The 9,512-nt window shown below is 49.9% G+C and overlaps 1 protein-coding gene across 1 annotated transcript in view; it reads right to left on the reverse strand.

The window, feature by feature from the left end:
• Nucleotides 1-8,936, reverse strand: part of BOC (BOC cell adhesion associated, oncogene regulated) — a 56,788-nt gene extending 47,852 nt beyond the window's left edge. Inside the window, 1 exon segment of the mRNA XM_009329607.1 lies at nucleotides 8,774-8,936. The gene's annotated coding sequence lies outside the window, so the exon portion shown is untranslated.
• Between the last annotated feature and the right edge of the window lie 576 nt (nucleotides 8,937-9,512).

Consider the following 9,512-nt stretch of genomic DNA (forward strand, 5'->3'; position numbering starts at 1 on the left):
CCGAGAAAGAAGGCACACAATATTTATGTAATGAGATTGTTTTACTTGAGACCGCATGCTGCAAGCAAAACACTTTTATTACACTGGTTCTCTGCTCTCCCAGCTATCTTTCAAAGCACAATGCTGCAACTGAAAACCAACTGACAGGAGAGAATTAAAGTCATAACTTGCTCCTTTCTTTCCCCTTCAGCCACACGCTCTTGCTTTCCACCTGCCGCTTCCCAGTGCCCCGGCAGACCTCCTGCTCATTTGCCTTCTAAAGACAGGTAGGAATTCAGCTCAGTGAGACAGGCTGCCCGCCCCAATGCAAGGCATGCCACAGCGGCAAGATGCTACCAACAACACCTGCAGTGCCAAGTGCCCCATTTGGGCAACCATTTACTGGAGCACATGAAGCCACATCACTCTTTTCTGATGTGAGCTGAGGGCCAAGGAAGATGAGACTCTGCTATGGACAACTCTCAGTCAAGCCCTAGTGATGCTCGACTTTGACCTCCTCTTCTGAAGAGCAGGCCAAGGCAGAGGATGGAGCATGGGACAGGGTATCAGGCAACACGGGGTCTGTACTAAGCTCCAGTCCTGACCTGCTGAGTCACCCCAAGGCACGTGTCCTTTTTCATGCTCTGCTTTTACCTCCTGTTCTGCATTTGTCTTGCTGTTTTGAATGGGGATGTAGGAATCGTCTCTCATTACAAATTAGCATAGTATCTAACATAGCCAGGTCCCAGCCTTGGTTAAAACTTGTAGACACAACTGTAATACAAATAATAATTTAGGTTTTGGAATATGGTGATGGGGGAAGATGGCATGGCAGGCCTTTCTCAGACCTTCATCAAGAGAGTCAATGTTAAGAAACCTCTACTTATCTTCAATGCTGGAGCTATGCAAAAACTGGGTTATGCTCACATTTTTGTGGCTGCTGAAATTTTTGCTTGTTTGCTCGGTCACTAGTTTGGGAATTTTTTTTTTTTTTTAAGGTGGTTCTTTGAAGTGGCTCAGAGGTTAGGGATGTCCGAAGCTATCCCAGGGGAGACAGGTTACAAGGTAGAGTGCAGGTCAGGCATCAACGATAAACACGGCTTGCCACTTTGCTCTTGATGTTCTTCTCTTTGTGCTTCTTTTCCCTCCTCCCCAAATCTACAGTCCAGGCAATCGTGAGGAAAACGTGACAACTGTACATTTAGCAAGTATATTCCTGCCTAACTTGCTACATGATGTATAGTTGACCGTTGCTCCCACAAAAGACAACAGGCTTCATGATGCAATCAGCAGGATCCCACAGCTTGTATTGCATATTTGCATACAGGGCAAGTACAGCTAGCTCTCACTAGTAGACTGGTGCCTGTCCTGTGAGATACAGGGCTGGCTTGTCTTGCTGTAGCCATGTAAACCACACTGTTGCATGCAAATATCTTCCTGAGCTCTTCCCTAATGCTTCTGCAGACCAGTTACTCGCCTCCCTGCCAAGAGGGAAACAGGGTCAGCAAACACACACCCGGGCTCCAGCAGCTCCAGCTCCGTATGTTGGTACTGACCCCCCTCTTCAGCATCTGTCACCGAGCTAATGAGCTGCATGGTCACCAAGCATAGCTGACCATGATGCCAAGACCTTCTTCCTCTCCGCTGGCTGGGCAGTGATCTCTGGCAGGGCCTGGAGCTGGGGTGCCAATGTGCTAAACTACTCTTGCAACATTCACGGCAGCTCAGGTGGCCAGAGTAGCATGGTCCTCAAAAGCAACTAGCCCTTGTGCTGCCTTGGACTCTTTCTCTACAGCATTACGGAAGTGTTCAGGCACAAGTTGGCATGCAACCAGGAGCTCTGCTCCTCACCTGCTGGGAAGCAAAGACGTCTTCCCTTCAGGCCAGCCCCACACACCTCAAGAGCAACAGCAGAGTGATGAAACAGTGATGATGGACACATCCAGAGCAGCTGGCATGCCTCTCTGAGAAGCCCTCCATGCTCTAGCTTCTCACAGCCCTGTCTCACCCTACAAGCCTCCAGCTCCAGAGGTGGCTGACAGCTACAAGCCAGATACACCGCTTGGCCAGCTGAGGGGTAGGGAAGTCCCCACAGGGACTCAAAAGCTAGTAGATGTCAAGCCCTCTGCCTGCCAGGGTCCCACAGCTCTGCTGTGGTCTGGCTGGCTGTCCCACAAGGCACCAGAAGGAGTCAGTGATGGGGTTCTCATTGGATTCAGACCCCATTACAGCTGGATAATTGGGCCATCATGCTCTCCTCCTGCCCAGATGGCTCTCGCTTAGAAGCTGCACTTCAACTGCTTGCAAGCCAAGATGTGCCCGATAGCCACTTTTGAAATAAAAAGTCGACTTCCACACGGGAGTAGGTAGTTGGGACTAATTTGGGCAGCTGCTACACTGGTGACAGTGGGACCATCCCACAAACCCGCCAAGTGTGACCTTGTACTTAAAAGTGAGGACAGAGCTGTCTGGTCTCTCATTGCATAAGTCTGACTCTCCACCACATCATTAAAGTCACCCCAGGTGTTTTTGAAAAATCCCACCCAGCATGTTTTTGAAAACATCTCTTGACACTGGGACGCAAAACCCATGCCTTCAATCTGATACTGCTTGGGTTTGTTAAACAAGCAGCTTTCTTCTGGGGGAAAAAAAATAAAAATCACATTCCCATCGCCATTCAGGGGGCCCAAAGGAATCTCTCACTGACAGCGGCAGGCTCTAAAGAAGCAGGGCCAGCTAGTCATTTTTACCACCCACGGCCAAGGAACGTGCAAGCAAGCACCACCTTACTGCCCCAGAGGGGACTGCCATCCAGCAGAGGGCTGGAACGACAAGAACACTCTCCACGTCAGCTACAGCTCAGGGAGCAACTTGGGACAGAAGGCACTAGATGAAGTAAATTATTATTCAGCATCCAGAATACTATTGGCTTCCAAATAATTGTCTATTTGTGTGCGTGCATGCACAAGAATCCTCGCTCCATGGTCTCTGCCAGCGTATTCCCAGCGCTGTGACTCTCCGGGGACAAGGCCCATACTTGTATTCAATCTCGCCTTTGGATCTCAAACACTAAGGTTTCAGATTTTGTTTTAAAAAACATTTTCTCTGGCAACTGGGCTGTTAATGGATTTGATGTTTTTGCTCTCGCCTCCTCCCTACCTTTAAAAGCTTGGCACCAAAGGACTTCTTTGAAGATAAGGCCAAATTTGCAATTTAAGGGGAGGAACTTCATAAAGCTAGACGTGAAGGGATGGAGAGGAGGAGGGGGAAAAAAAAAAAAACCAACCCAGGAGCCACTTTGCCTGTTGAGATGTACACTGTACAGTACATAGGATTACAATGGCCTCTCTGTACCACCACTGGCTAGAGCCATAAATTCGCTGCAGCTGCAGTGCTACTACCTACGCTAGACTCCCCAAGGGTCATGCTCAGAGAGGGGCTTCTCTACAGCCGCACACCCAGCTTACCTTCCAAACCAAAAGCATCACGCAGCCCTTACAGGGCCCACATACACCCAGCACACACGGGCGGACGTCCCCAGAGGCAATCGCAGGAGCCTCCCATTGGGCTGCAGAGAGCAGGAGGTTCTCTGCTGAAACCAACGATGGTCCTTATCCGAGAGGTTTTTCGAGGGCCAGCAAACCTATGGTCTCTCCCGACCTCCAGCAGACCTATCCTCAACACCACAAGGAGGCAGGAAAGTGCCACTTACAGGTTTTGCAGGTGGAGAGCTGAGGCAAAGAGCAACCTGCCCCAACTTGGGGGGAAATCTGCAGTGTAGAAGAGAACCAAACCCAGCTCTCCTCACATCCCAGGCTTGCGCCCTAAAACACTGGCATCATTAAGCGAGGTGGCTGCTCTACCTAAAAGTACCAGGATAAATTACAGTGGCATTATCAGAGGAAGCTGCATTTTGCATATAAATACTATATTCTAGGCCAGCATATCCACATTTGAGGTTTATTTCTCAAAGACTACCTCAGTAGGTTTCTTAACCACACTAAGATCAACACATTGATTCACAGGGCTCTGCCTAACCTGTCCTTTTGTTAGTTAGGAGAAAAGTAAAAAGCAACCTCATTTTGGTATTTGAAAGCTGACAACACAGTTCTGGCAGGGATCTTTGCACACTTTTTCTCTCTGCTCTTATGATTTAAAGAACAGCAGAAAGGCCTGATGCGCAGTCTTTAGACACACAAGCTTGTTCAGACTCGCTGACCTTGCAACCAGTGAACACATCCTTGCATTTGGCAGGGCCCCAGGACTGTGGCTCTGCATAAGAGTACGACCTGCTGGCTAATTTCTTTGCCAGAGTGGACCTTGTAGAGCCAAAATGGCATTGCCACCGCGGGGCTCAGGGTGAAAGACTTACTGCCTACGCCGGGCAGAGAAGTTAATGAAAAGTGACTGGTTTCCAAAACACCTTCTGGTTTTCACAGACGTATATGGAGACACCACAGCCCAAAACCTCTGTGAACTTGACAACAGTGGGTTTTCATAGGGGCAAGATGCTGTGGTGTGGTTTGGACTTTGCCCAGCAAGCCTCCAACCCACTGCACAGACACAAGGTGCAGTCACCATCCTCACATCTAAAGGGAGCTCAGGGAAGGGTTTCGGCCACAGGGCAGCAGCCTCCCCAGAGCAGCTGAGCAGAAAACAAGGGTAAAGTTTGGCTCTCACCTCTGTGCTGGCATGCTTCCCGCAAGGAGGGCGAAGAAGCTCGAGCACGTCCCACACGCTCCCTGAAGCACATTTCCCTCCATCGATCCCATCAGAGCCAAAATAAATTGGCACTGCCGCTTACTCAAGAGCTCCTACAACACACAACGGCAGCCCTGAGAGCCCCTCTCAGGCACCCTGTCTGCAATGTGCCAGGTGCTCTGCTTAACAACCCCATCAGGCACAGCTGAGCCTCCCATCCCGTTTGTCCTTTTGCAGGGAAGAAGAGAGGCCATTTTAATAAAAGGAGCATGCAACATCCTCAGGGCAGGGATCTGTTGTTCCCTGTTTATGTAGAAAGCCCTGCACCGCCTGTGGCAGCTTTGGGACTGTGCAAGCATCGAGCGTTTTTTTTCCCTGCAACAAATATCTTCCCGAGCTCTGCAGCTGACTTGCTTCCACTGCACCCATGCTCCTTTTGTCTTAGCTTCCCATGGACGCTCATACAGCTGTGTTGCTGGAGCACACGCTCCTGTGGAGAGTAGGTTTTAAAAAACTCTTATGCACAAATATGCATACAAAGCAAATTTTGAAAGCTTCCTGTCCTTCAAGCATTCCCTCCAGAAAACTGGCTTCAGGCACTATGTTCAGCCAATGAAGCACCAGAAACAATGTCGTATGATTCGGGGCCAAAAGGAACTAAACCAAATACCAGGAAATAAAAAAAGATGCTCGTGATACCTTTTGTTGAACAATTACCCAAAGTACATTTAGAAAACTGGAAGATGATATTCACCCACATTCTACCTAAGGACCTGCAATTCATTTATTCATTATTCTCCTTAAATTGTTCTCGTGGCCTAGGAACTGGAATACGTAACAACCTCTTAAACCGAGACTGACCACAGGAGCACCAAAATACACAGCAGCAGGTTTTTCCCTCAGGATGTTTTCAGTCTAACCAGAAACAGGAAGTCTCTGAAGATTTTGCAAGAGAGCTTTTTCTTTGTGGGATATCCCATCCCAACCGTAGACTTTGCACTGCGAAGTTTTTAGCCTGGGAGGTAATGGTTTAAATGAAGAGATTTGCAAGCCTTGGTCCGTAACATGCCAGCAGTAATACATCAAGTCATCTTTGCACATCAAAGAAGTCCAAGGGAATTGCACCTCATACCTCTGAGGCACTCAGCGTCAGGAATTAAAATGACCAATTCGCCATCATTTACTGGCAAAGAAACTTCTGTTAACTCAGAGTTACACTGGCCTACTGCTGCTGTAACTTCTTGTGGGCTGAGCGACTAAACTGAGACTAACAGCCTGAGGTCTCTAAAAACCCACCTGCAGGCCAACCTGGGCTAAAACAACCAACGTGGTCCCCAATACACTCTTCCCTGCCACTTTGTAAGGCACGCGAGGGGGGTTTTGGGGAGACAGCCTGTCTTTGCCTGGAAAAAGGATTTTGGAGGCATAGAGGTGCCTTTCCAACCCTGCGGCAGCCCCAGAGAAGCTTGGCACAGCAGAGTGGGTCCTCCCTGGTGTGCCTGAGCTCTGCTCTGAGAGACATGAGGGTGGGTGCTGGTCGGCTGACAAGAGTCAACATGGATGGCAGTATCTGCGCCGCCACAGTGCTCACCCCATTGGCACAGGGTTTAGCTCCGTTTTCTGCATGGGAAAACCAAGGCTGTGGAGAAAATTCTTTAAGCTCACACAGGGCATGTGCATCGGCTGAGGAAACAGACAACACAGCTCCACATCTAAACCCATGCTTCCACCTGAAGAGTGTCTTTCCTGCCATGTCACCCATCTTCCCTCCCACAGTCACAGAAGAAGTGATATGTTGTTTTTTTTCTGTGCATGGTATCAGACTGTGAGGTTTCTGTGCTCCTGAGGACATGCAATTCAGGAAGAGGCTGGGAAGCACTGGCAGGTAGATTTGTTGGTGTTTTAGTCAAGTGTGGTCATTCAGTAACAATGACAAGAAACTACAAAAATTCAGGTCTGCCCTAAATGGATTAGTTTTCTTAACTCAGGAAGTTTCCCCTCTGCATCACTGGGGAGGATGAGGACAAAGCAGGTTGCTTGCTTCATGGCCCCACCTGCAACTCTCCTTGCTCAGCAGGAGGCTCCAGCTGGCTCCCAAAGGGCCAACTCTGCCAGCTCTAGTCAGGTAGAAGAACCTGTACCAGCAGCCTGGAAACTGCAGGGCTGCAAGTTGGTCCTGAAGGCTTGGAGGGATCTGTCTGCTGTCTGTGCACCCTTCAGATGAACCTGCCTCATTTTCCCCAACAGGAACTACACCAGCAGGGAGGACTGTTCTATATCTGACTTCAACCCTCGCAGAAAACACCTACCAGGACCTCGTCTGCGTTGTACATGCAGTATGAGTCCCTGTAATTGTATCTAGAGGGGAGGGTTAAGAAAATTGCATGGAACAAAACTCCATTTATTTCTTGTCAGAGAATATCATGCACCCAGCAGGGAGATCACAGCTCTCCCTAATTGTGCTATTTACTTTAGAAGATCCCAAGATGACTCCTGTTAACACAGGAAGTTATTTCACCTTCATTTCTTTAGGTCACTTAAATAAACAGAACAAATCTTCACTGCAAACCCATGATGTACTTCTGCTGAAATCCTTCCTAGAGCCATAAACCTCAATAGTCCAACCCATTCAATAAAAGTGTGTGCAGTATGTATATATGCATAAATATGCAAGAACCCTGCTCTAAACATATGCACACTGAGGCAGTTAGTTTCAAAAGAAAAGAAAACTAAGATAAAATCCTACTTACAAAATGCCCACATTCTTCTAATATCTTCCACGGTACTTTTTTAGCACATGGGAAAAGAAATGTTAATGGCAGATTGCAAATGAACATATCAAAAAGGCACCACAGTAGCAGTGTCAAAATTAAGAGAATTGGGCACCAAGAAAAACAAGCAATTTAAGACATGCCGGGAATTACACACGGGCGCACAGTGTGTGTGTGGATTCCTGTTATCCCATTCGCATAATGCTGCAGAGAGGTCAAGAGAGTTTCTTTAAAACAAACAAGGACAAACCCCCCCCTTTAATAGACCTGAACTGCCTTTCCTACAATGCCAGTGAAATAACACTTGGGGTACCAGAATTAGTTGGGGAAGTGCCCAAAAATAAAAGATCTGTATTAAATACCTTTTGCCAGCCAGGGGTATTCGGAAAAGTTTGTTATTATTTTTCAAAGTAATTATTAATATCTTCAGAGCACTTTAAAAAGTCTCATTTGGACATGACTACAAATTCAGCATCCCACTTTCTCCCCAACACATTTTCTATTTACAGTCACCATCCAGAGGACCTGCCAAAGTTGCAGTCCAAGCAGTGAGGCATGCGTGCACAAATCCTACAGCATCCCACCGCTGAGCAGAAAATTACTTCCCCCGACCCAAATCGCTCCTCATCCTTGCACTAGGGTTAAAAACTCTACAGTAGCACAAGAAGAGGACAAAAATTTTACTCGCAGATTACCCATCCCCGCTTTTCTTTGCAGTAGCAGCAGCAGCCCCTTCACAGGGCACAAACTGAAATGCCTTCGCATCTGCAGGAGCTGGGTCTCGCCTGCAAACTCCCATCAGCTTTTGACAAGAGTTGCAGCAACGGAGGATGAATCTGGGGTTTATTTTGCACAGCTTTTCCCTCTGCCCCTCCACCGCGCACTGTCCCTCCTCGACTAGCCGGTGGCGAGGACAGGGTGATGTCGCGGACCAAGCTTTTGGGGAAGTTTCAGGCAAGCGCCAGAGCGCCGTGGTGTGTGTGCGTGCACTGGGCCCTCCATTAACGCCGCCCGACTGAGGAGGAAGAGCTAGAGGGAAACGGCCGAGCCCCCCACATCTCACCTGCCTGAGCGAAAACAAGCCCTGAACTGCTGGGGACCTGCAGGTCTCCACTCCTCCCTTGTCACATCTCCTGTGTCCCTACACAGAGCCCCTTCCCCGCATCCCCACACCAACTTCCCAAACTCTTGACACAAAGATTGGCCGCCGTCGCCCCCGGCTGAAGAAGGGGAGAAAGCCCTGCGCCCCGCCGCCCGCCACAGCCATCCTCCCAGCCCCTTGCCAGCGCCACCGGACCCGGGCCCTCTTTCGCTTCACTCACCGCGGTCTCCGGTGGAGCAGGCGGGGGAAACACAAAGATGCCCCAAACGAAGGGAAGCAACAAAGAGGCTTAACTCCAGGAGCTGGTAACTTCCAGGCCGGATCTGCGGGGAATTCAGCACACACACACACAGAGAAAAAAAAAAAAAAATAGAGAAAGAGAGAAAAAGAGAGGTGAAAAGCCTGTTTGGGGGGGGAAGGGGAAGGTGGGGGGCCCTTGGTTTGGGGGTGGTGGTTGTGTTTTTTCTGCGGGTTGCCGCTGGGGATAGGGGGCCGCGCAGAGCTGGAGGGAAGAGGCGCCGGGATGCGGGAAGCCAGACCCTCCATACGGGAGACGGCTTTTGGATGACTGAACTCCCAAACAATTCCCTGCTCTGGCTACTCCTGCCCCAGAGCCTCCCTCCTCCCCTCCCCCTGAGGAGGAGGGAAGAAGAGGAGGAGCCAGAGGAAGGAGAAAACGCAAAATAAACCCCCTTTCCCAAAAGCCAGGCAGCGGCTGTGCCCTGTCCCCTGTGTGTCCCCCACCCCATAACACTAACCGGCATCATCTGGCCGGTACCTACCCCCAAAGGAGGCCGCCAGCACCCGCTGGGCTGCTCCCCGCTGCCCGTCGGCAGGCGGAAGCGAGAAAGTTGGGCTGAAAAGTTTGGCCCGGGGAAGAGGGAGGCCACCCCGCCGGCAGTGGGGTAGGGGGGCAGCGGGGCTGTGGCTCCCCCCGGGCCGGGGGGGGGGCAGGGGGG

Source organism: Pygoscelis adeliae, unplaced genomic scaffold (assembly GCF_000699105.1).
Source record: "Pygoscelis adeliae isolate BGI_AS28 unplaced genomic scaffold, ASM69910v1 Scaffold120, whole genome shotgun sequence".
In the NCBI taxonomy this organism is placed as follows: Eukaryota; Metazoa; Chordata; class Aves; order Sphenisciformes; family Spheniscidae; genus Pygoscelis; species Pygoscelis adeliae.